Here is a 7,304-nt window from a genome sequence, read left to right as displayed (position 1 = left end):
CTCTGGCCTTCCCGGACGCGGTGACTCATACTGCCGTCTGGTTTCGAGTTGTAATCAAGGTGTGGTCGAGTCCTCATACAGGTGCACGCAATGGCGGTTACAGTCCATGCAAATACGTACCATTGTAAGAGCAACATGCCTGAGCAACTCCAAACGTGATATAGCTCTTAACATTTGAACTGTAACAAGCCTGTAGGTTTTCTTCTTCCACTCAAATGTCCTCACGTTTTGCTCAACGTGCTGGCCTGTGTTGATATATACTGTAGTATATAAAGCCCATATAGTAGCGTATGTGGTATTACTATACACGGGCTACCTTTCGGCTACAGGTTCAGTACAAGTTTATAGTTGGATATAAATGTAAAAACATGTATTACAGATGACGTTTTAAGCTGTACTTTCACCCTTGTAGTGTTATCATGACATGTACCCATAGCAAGCTCCCTTAAAGTTTTGCTGCATAACAATAAGTTTTATAGTTTTAAAGAAGTTAACGTCAACCTGCTGTTTGTTTGGTGGCTACAGTTCCTAGTAACAATAAAACTCGCTGTGACGCGTCTCTCGATGAAGCCTTGTCCTGTGGCAGGGTGGGGTCGGGCTGGGGTGGGGGCGGAGTCTGTGCTGAGGTGACGCTTCTTTTACTCATTTTTGTTCAGAGGGCTGTCGGCCACCAGCAGCAGCAGCAGCGGCACCACAGACAGTGAAAGTGAGGAGAAATACATACAAAGTGTCCCGCCTCCAAGAAAACCACTCGGACCTGGAATAAACTAAGACGCCTCCGTGTGTTTCGACAGGTAAGATTCGCTGCGCGTAGCCCACGGGTACTTTATCCAACTGTTTTTTAATCCGCTGTTGAGTGTCTTTGTCACCGACGCGTACGTGTTTTATTTCCACTCGTCAGTCCGTCTATCAGTGTCCATCCCGCTCTTTTTATAAGCATTCATGTTTGTGTGGAGTAAAGTTCTGGTTACATTTCCCTTTTTATTTTATTTGTTTTGCTTACCTGGGGACAAATCCAGTCTTGTATTAGGAATTCATTTCCGCATGCCTCAAACTGGCCACTACAGGGTTCGGAGTCAACCGCGAGCTCTCCAGCCCCCAAAAGTAACACACTGAGTGAAGAAACTCAAAGTTTCTCATGTTTTTGCTAGTCAGTGCTCGTTTTGCTGGACCGTAACGACGTTTTTGGCCTCAGTATCGACCATTAAACTTGACGTCACTTGTCAATAGAGTCCCACAGTGGTGTCCAAGTGTGCGCGCGTGCGTGTTTGTTAGTCCGCGTGCGAGAGAGGCAGGTGAATAGGATGAAGGCTGTTAGCATGATTTGTGGCTGATGTAGATGATATCTCTCTATTAAAAGGAACTAATGACGACTATTTGAAGTTTTATCAGTGCGAATCTCAACATTCAGTTTCATGACGTTTAACATGTTGGCACCGACAACAACAAACAAAGCATTTATTGTTCCGACTAACTCATTAATAGCAATGTAGGCTATTTAAAGATGACGCTGAAGCGACTTATCCATTAGTCAGAACACAGAAAATTAGTTGCCATCACTTATTTTTAATCGTTAAAGTCATGTTTTAAAGGTAAACGGGCCAAAATTACACTGTTTCTGATATAAAGTCTTTATTTCTGTTATAGTCCTCTATGATTTTATGTTGGCTACATTTGGGTTTTTACTGTTGGTTGGACAAAACACAAGATGTCATCCGCACAGTTTTCTGACATCTTACAGATGAATGACTAATCAAGAATTTGCGGCTGGACATTAGGCTATATGGATATTTTGTCGTCTCTGTGATAGTCCAGTATATGTCTTCTTAGATTGTTGGCATCGTTACATTGCCATATGGCACTAGTGTTGTCCATTCCTAGTTCTAAAAGCTGCTTTCCACTGAAGTGACGCATTTTTTTTCTTGACTTATTTTCCACTTACTTATTATGTCCACATTATAGATGATTATTTATCAAAATCTCAGTGTGCTAATATTTTGTGCAAGTACTAAAAGTCATCCCTACTACATAGTTTCTATGTAGTATCAACATTTGGTTAAAAAAAAAAAAGATATTTAATTTTGTCTCTCAACATTTGTGAAGTCCTTTGAGGAGATTTTGATATATTAAATAAATTTTATTTAAGGCCACCACACAGCCCTATAAGAAATTGATTAGCAGATGATGACTAATAATGATAATAATTGTTAGCAGCTATCTTAAGTTCAGCTAAATTGTATGAGTTAACACAACTGTAGATACTTCAATGATCTAATCGTGCGTGTGGGAGGGACTTTTTGTTCACACAAATCTGTAATGTTTGACATTGTATCACAGCAGTGATGTCTCCAGGTGTTGCCAAATCTCCCATGATGTCATTACTCTAGTCTGAAAATGCTCCAGATTTGACAGGACAGCAGTTTTTCAGTCCTGCTTCGTGACCGCAGGACTTCATTTCATTTGATTTCATGAGTAAATCTAGCATCCATTTTAAATGACTTTATCTTTATCCTCTTTTTTTCTTATCTGATCAAGTAATTTGAGGCTTTCCCCTCAGCCAACTTTAATATCTGTTTAGGTCAAATTTGACAGAGGGTCACGTTGGACTTAGAAGTTAAACAGCTTTTCTTCAAAACTGAGCCTCTGTCTCTTGGAACATTAAAGATCTAAACACATTACCGTGTGTATCTTTGATGGAATATTCAGAAAGATACGCCATCACAGAGCATCAAGAATGAAATCAACAAGTTTGTGGTGTCCAACTTGTTTCTAGAGCAATGCATCCAGCTGAGCTGAGGCTGCTGAATGTGTGTCAGGATGAATAGGACAAAGTGCCAATACTTTCTGCCAGCCAGGCCTCCACCGAGCTTGCCCTGTGTCATCAAGTAGTGCAGCGGCAGACTGGTTGGAAAGCTGTTCATGTCTGCCCTGGGGGAAGAGGGTGGATGGGTGGTGGGACGTGGCGGAGGGAGGAGGGGGGTGACTTACTGTAGATTTCGCAGCTACAGCTGTGGTGCCACAGTAATAATCTCCCCCCTCCTGCTTAATTCCGTGATACTGTCCTACATTAACGGAGCAAGAGGCCAGGAGATCCTTCAGTTTATAAATAGGTCTACACTTTGCAAAAGGGATTACTGTATGGCATATATCCTGACCTCTTTGTTTAGCTTGAAGGATTTCTTTTCCTGTGGATTCACTGTCTTACCTCGTTTCTGTCTGTGTTCAGTGGTGCCTTACTGACTACTTTCCAGGGGCTCTGTAACAGCCACTCAGCGCACACATTGTGTGACTTGCTCTGTGTATGCATATCAACCCGCCTCACTGTTTTACTGTTCCCATGGAGAGCAGGACGCATGGAGATAAAGTTTCCCGTCAGCTACGATAGGGGTCTTTGTGCTTGGAGTCAAAAGGGAGGTGGTGTAATGGCATCAACATCTCTATGGGGTAAACACCCACGAAGTCTTCATCAGGCTATGCTGTGGTCGAAACCCATGGCTCAACCCCTCAGAAATCACAGTGGTGCAACTAACAATTATTTATTGTCCATTTAACTGTCTAAAATATCTAAAATTGGTGAAAAATGTTGTTCAAGGTCCTAGAGAAGAAAGGACACCAGAAAAAAAATCACAATTATGAAGCTGGCATTGGTGACTTAAAGCAATTTTTCAGGAAAATAATGGTAATCTTGATTAATCAATATAGGTGAGCTAATCAAGTAATCCCTGCAGGTCTGGTTAATTTACTTAACTACTTGACTTTAGCAGATGCAATTAAAACCTAGGAGTCCCAAGAAAGGGTTAACGAAATCAAGCCACAGAATTAAGGGTGTCTTTGTCTTGGATGAATGCAGTCATTATTTAATTGGCAGGATCATCCGAAAAACATTCAGTCATTTAAAAGATTTTTGCTGTCACTGACAAAAGATAAACTCAGAAGCTTCTAGTAGAGCACGATGGCATAATGCTGAGCAAGTGATGCTGGCGCTGCCCAGCTGATCCCTACCTATGACTGACATGAATTATTCACCCACAACAGTTCTCTTGGTCGGCTCAAACGAGGACAAGAAAATGCCCCTTACTAAAAATGTCAGAGGCCTAATGGCTGTTTCTTCCCATCTCTTGCACTTTAAAGCTGTGTGAATCTGTGCCAGGTTGGTCATATCGAGTCAGCTCCTGTCAAGCTCTATCCAAAACACCCATGTGTCAGTCTAACAGCATGCTTGAAATGGCTGAATCCTCTTGATTTCTTTATGCATTCATTGCCGTTGATGATTTTTTTATTACTGACAGTGTCTCCAAGCAGGGAGGGAGTGAGCTAGATTCCAGCACTGACTCAAAAGATAAAGTTTTCACGGTCGGGTGATTTGGCTGAGTTGTACTTCTCAGCATAGTGACTCCGATGAGGCCTGTGGTGTCTGTTTTCTCCTCCTCCCTGTCCCTTAATTACACTTCTATGAGAGATTGAGAAAAGTGAGGGCAGCAAGGGTGTGGTTGAAACGGAAAGCAAGTCACCAGGGAAGCGCGACTTGTTAGATGCACAGCATGAAGAATGTCAACATCTCGAAAGGAAGTTAATTTTGCATATCGTCACCGTTGAGTGGAAATCTCATAAGTCTGTTTTTGGTTTGTTTTCTGTGTTTCACTGCTTTTGAGGGACTTCATGCTCTCATGGGTTGAGAAAGTTGTGCAACCCTGGGGCCTGTGAATTCTTTACAAAACACTGGATAAACTGAAAAATGCATGGGCGTTTTAGACAATCAAGGCTGCTATTCTTCCTTTTTTTTGTTTCTTTTTGTTCCTTCTTTGAAATTGGCATTTGGAGGCTGACAACAGCATTGTATGAGACACATCTATTAGAATGTCTTCAACCAATTTTTTAATAAGCTTGTAGAGCTGATAATATCAGATAGTGTTTCTGTTTTAAATTGTCTAAAACAGTTATACGGTTGTTGTATATTTTGTTTAGTTATGTACTTATATTTTATGTAGCAGCATGTTTAATTTAGTTGTTTGATATTATACATTCCCATGGAACAATCAGATATTTCAAAGGACTTCCTTTTCAAAGGAAGTCCACAGGCACGACTAGACATGATGTGAATAAAACTTTAAATTGTTTCCTCATCTGTGAACCTTTCTGCCTGAGTCGTGCAGATAGATTTTCATCAACAATGCCGTTTTGTTTTTTTAACAAAGAGGACAGCAACTCCCATGGTCCTACACTACTTGCCTTGTTGTGTTTTGATCAAGAGATCCCTAGAGGCAGCAATTACTTACTTTGTCTTTTAGTGCTTCTATTTTCTGTCATTTATTAGAAGAAGAACACACTGAACTTGAACTGTTTCCAGAGGAGCGCTTTTGGGTCCCTCTAGACTTTTGCCCCACTCTCAAAAGTGTCCCCCACCCCCCGCTCCCTCGTGCCTCTAATCTCCCTGAAAAATTAATCATCTGTCACATCGCCTCAGTGCTCAGCCGCACACCGATGCGTAGCAGTGGCAGTTCAAGAAATATCTCTCTGTCAGGCCTTTATTAAACAGAGCTTTGGATGCAGCACTGGCCACCAAACTTGGCCAGTGAACACACAGAGCCATCTTGATGTGCTTCAGCCTTTTTGGTTGCATCCAGTTGGGACACTTGAGACCCAGTTTCCTTTTCACTGTGGCAGCAGTCAATGGGACAATGCGGCTACTCTTTCCTCTCTACCACAAACAAAGTTACACAGAGGCTTTCTGTGCTGTATCAGAGACTCAGTTCATCTTCTTCCTTCCTATCGTCATCCAAACAGCATGTAGAGGGGGACATCCTATTTACTATAGGGGCAAGATCACTGCACCAAAGAACCCTTTTGTCAAGTTACCGGCCATCAAATGTTCAGAATGCTAGGTTTGATTTTTTTTTTTTTGTTTAAATGTTGAACAATATCTATCCATCTTATCTCCTTATCTTTATGATGCATTGTTCTCATGATATGTGAGACAATCATTAGACATATTCAGTATCTGACGTGTTGTGGAGCATTTCGTGAACTTTGTTGCTTTGCAAATGAGTGTTTATTACCACACAGTGTCCACCCCTTTTTACTCCGTTCCTCATTCTTTATCAGCTTCGGGTAATCTGATCCTGCTCCGCACTCGGGTACCTCCTCCGAGACAGCTCACATTTCCTTTGATTCACAGCGAGGTCCCGGGGGGAGTAAACAACTGCACACCAGTTTACAGCCACTATACGACTTCCACTGACTTAATTCAACTCTTAAAAGTAGCTGCAGAGAATCTTTTTTTATTCACTATTTTATTCACTGGCATGCTTATTATGGTTGACTGTGTTGTTGGGAATGTGTCGGGATTAGGCAAGGAAGGGGAGCACGCTGGGCTATATCTGCCACGTTTTAGAAAAATGTAGTTTGTGTGCAGACCAGCAGCAGTATCTCATTGTCTGTTCTTTCTCTTTGGGCGCTTGGCATGGCCGCGCTGCTGTGGTCTGGTCTTTATCAACTGCCTGTTACAGTCAATTGACAAATGTTCTCTTGCCAAAAGTGAGTTCCTTTTTACAAATTGTGAACTTGGAGCTGTTGTCTTCCTTAACTTTATGTATGACAGTGATACAGCCTGTGTACTTTGTCACCATAGTTTTGCGTCTGCATTACATAGGAACTGTTGTGAAATTACAGTTTTTCCCTAATGAACTTCCCCTCTCTGACCAGACAGCCCAGCAGTGTTGGTGAGTCAGATCATTTTGACCAGCACTTCCTGTCACCCACCACAATAAATCCATTAGCTGTGCACCACTTCACATCCTCTCTCATTGATTTATAACAAACTGCTATCCAGTTAGCCTTTGCTGCCTCCATTACAGTGCCATAACAGCTAGTGTTGGATGAATGGGGCTAAGGGATGTGTCGTTCGGGGACCAGGAAGGCTAGTCGGGGTGTTAAGCTATATCCCATTGGGACAGCTGAGCCCCTGACTCTGTAGAAGAGGTGCATAGAGCACAGTGTCAGATGGAAGCACTAGAGGCTCAGCTGGCTGCTTTGCCCATTTACTGTGTTACATTGGGCCATGTGAGTGCACAGTGCTGTGTTAAATAAGAAGTTTATTGTAAGAGGAGTGCATGTTGCATATCAGGGGACATATAATTGCAGGGTGCGTGTGTGCGCACTCGCATGTGTGAGTGTAGTGGTGGGCGGTCAGCTTATATGTCAAATAGCTGAGCCGTGCAGATGGTGCAGGAAGCTTTACAGATGTGCGGTACTATAATCTGCTTTATTTGTGTGTCAGCCTAAACATGACATTAGCAAGCCTGTTA

General features: G+C 42.2%; 1 protein-coding gene across 1 annotated transcript in view; it reads left to right on the top strand.

The window, feature by feature from the left end:
• The first annotated feature begins 656 nt into the window (after positions 1-656).
• Positions 657-7,304, top strand: part of LOC119021591 (junction plakoglobin-like) — a 19,902-nt gene continuing 13,254 nt past the window's right edge. Inside the window, exon 1 of the mRNA XM_037101978.1 lies at positions 657-794. The gene's annotated coding sequence lies outside the window, so the exon portion shown is untranslated. The remainder of the gene's footprint in view (positions 795-7,304) is intronic.

The sequence above is a fragment of the Acanthopagrus latus genome, chromosome 1, assembly GCF_904848185.1.
Source record: "Acanthopagrus latus isolate v.2019 chromosome 1, fAcaLat1.1, whole genome shotgun sequence".
Classification (NCBI taxonomy): Eukaryota; Metazoa; Chordata; class Actinopteri; order Spariformes; family Sparidae; genus Acanthopagrus; species Acanthopagrus latus.
The sequence above is the reverse complement of the archived record's forward strand: the minus strand, read 5'-3'. Positions and strand labels throughout refer to the sequence as shown.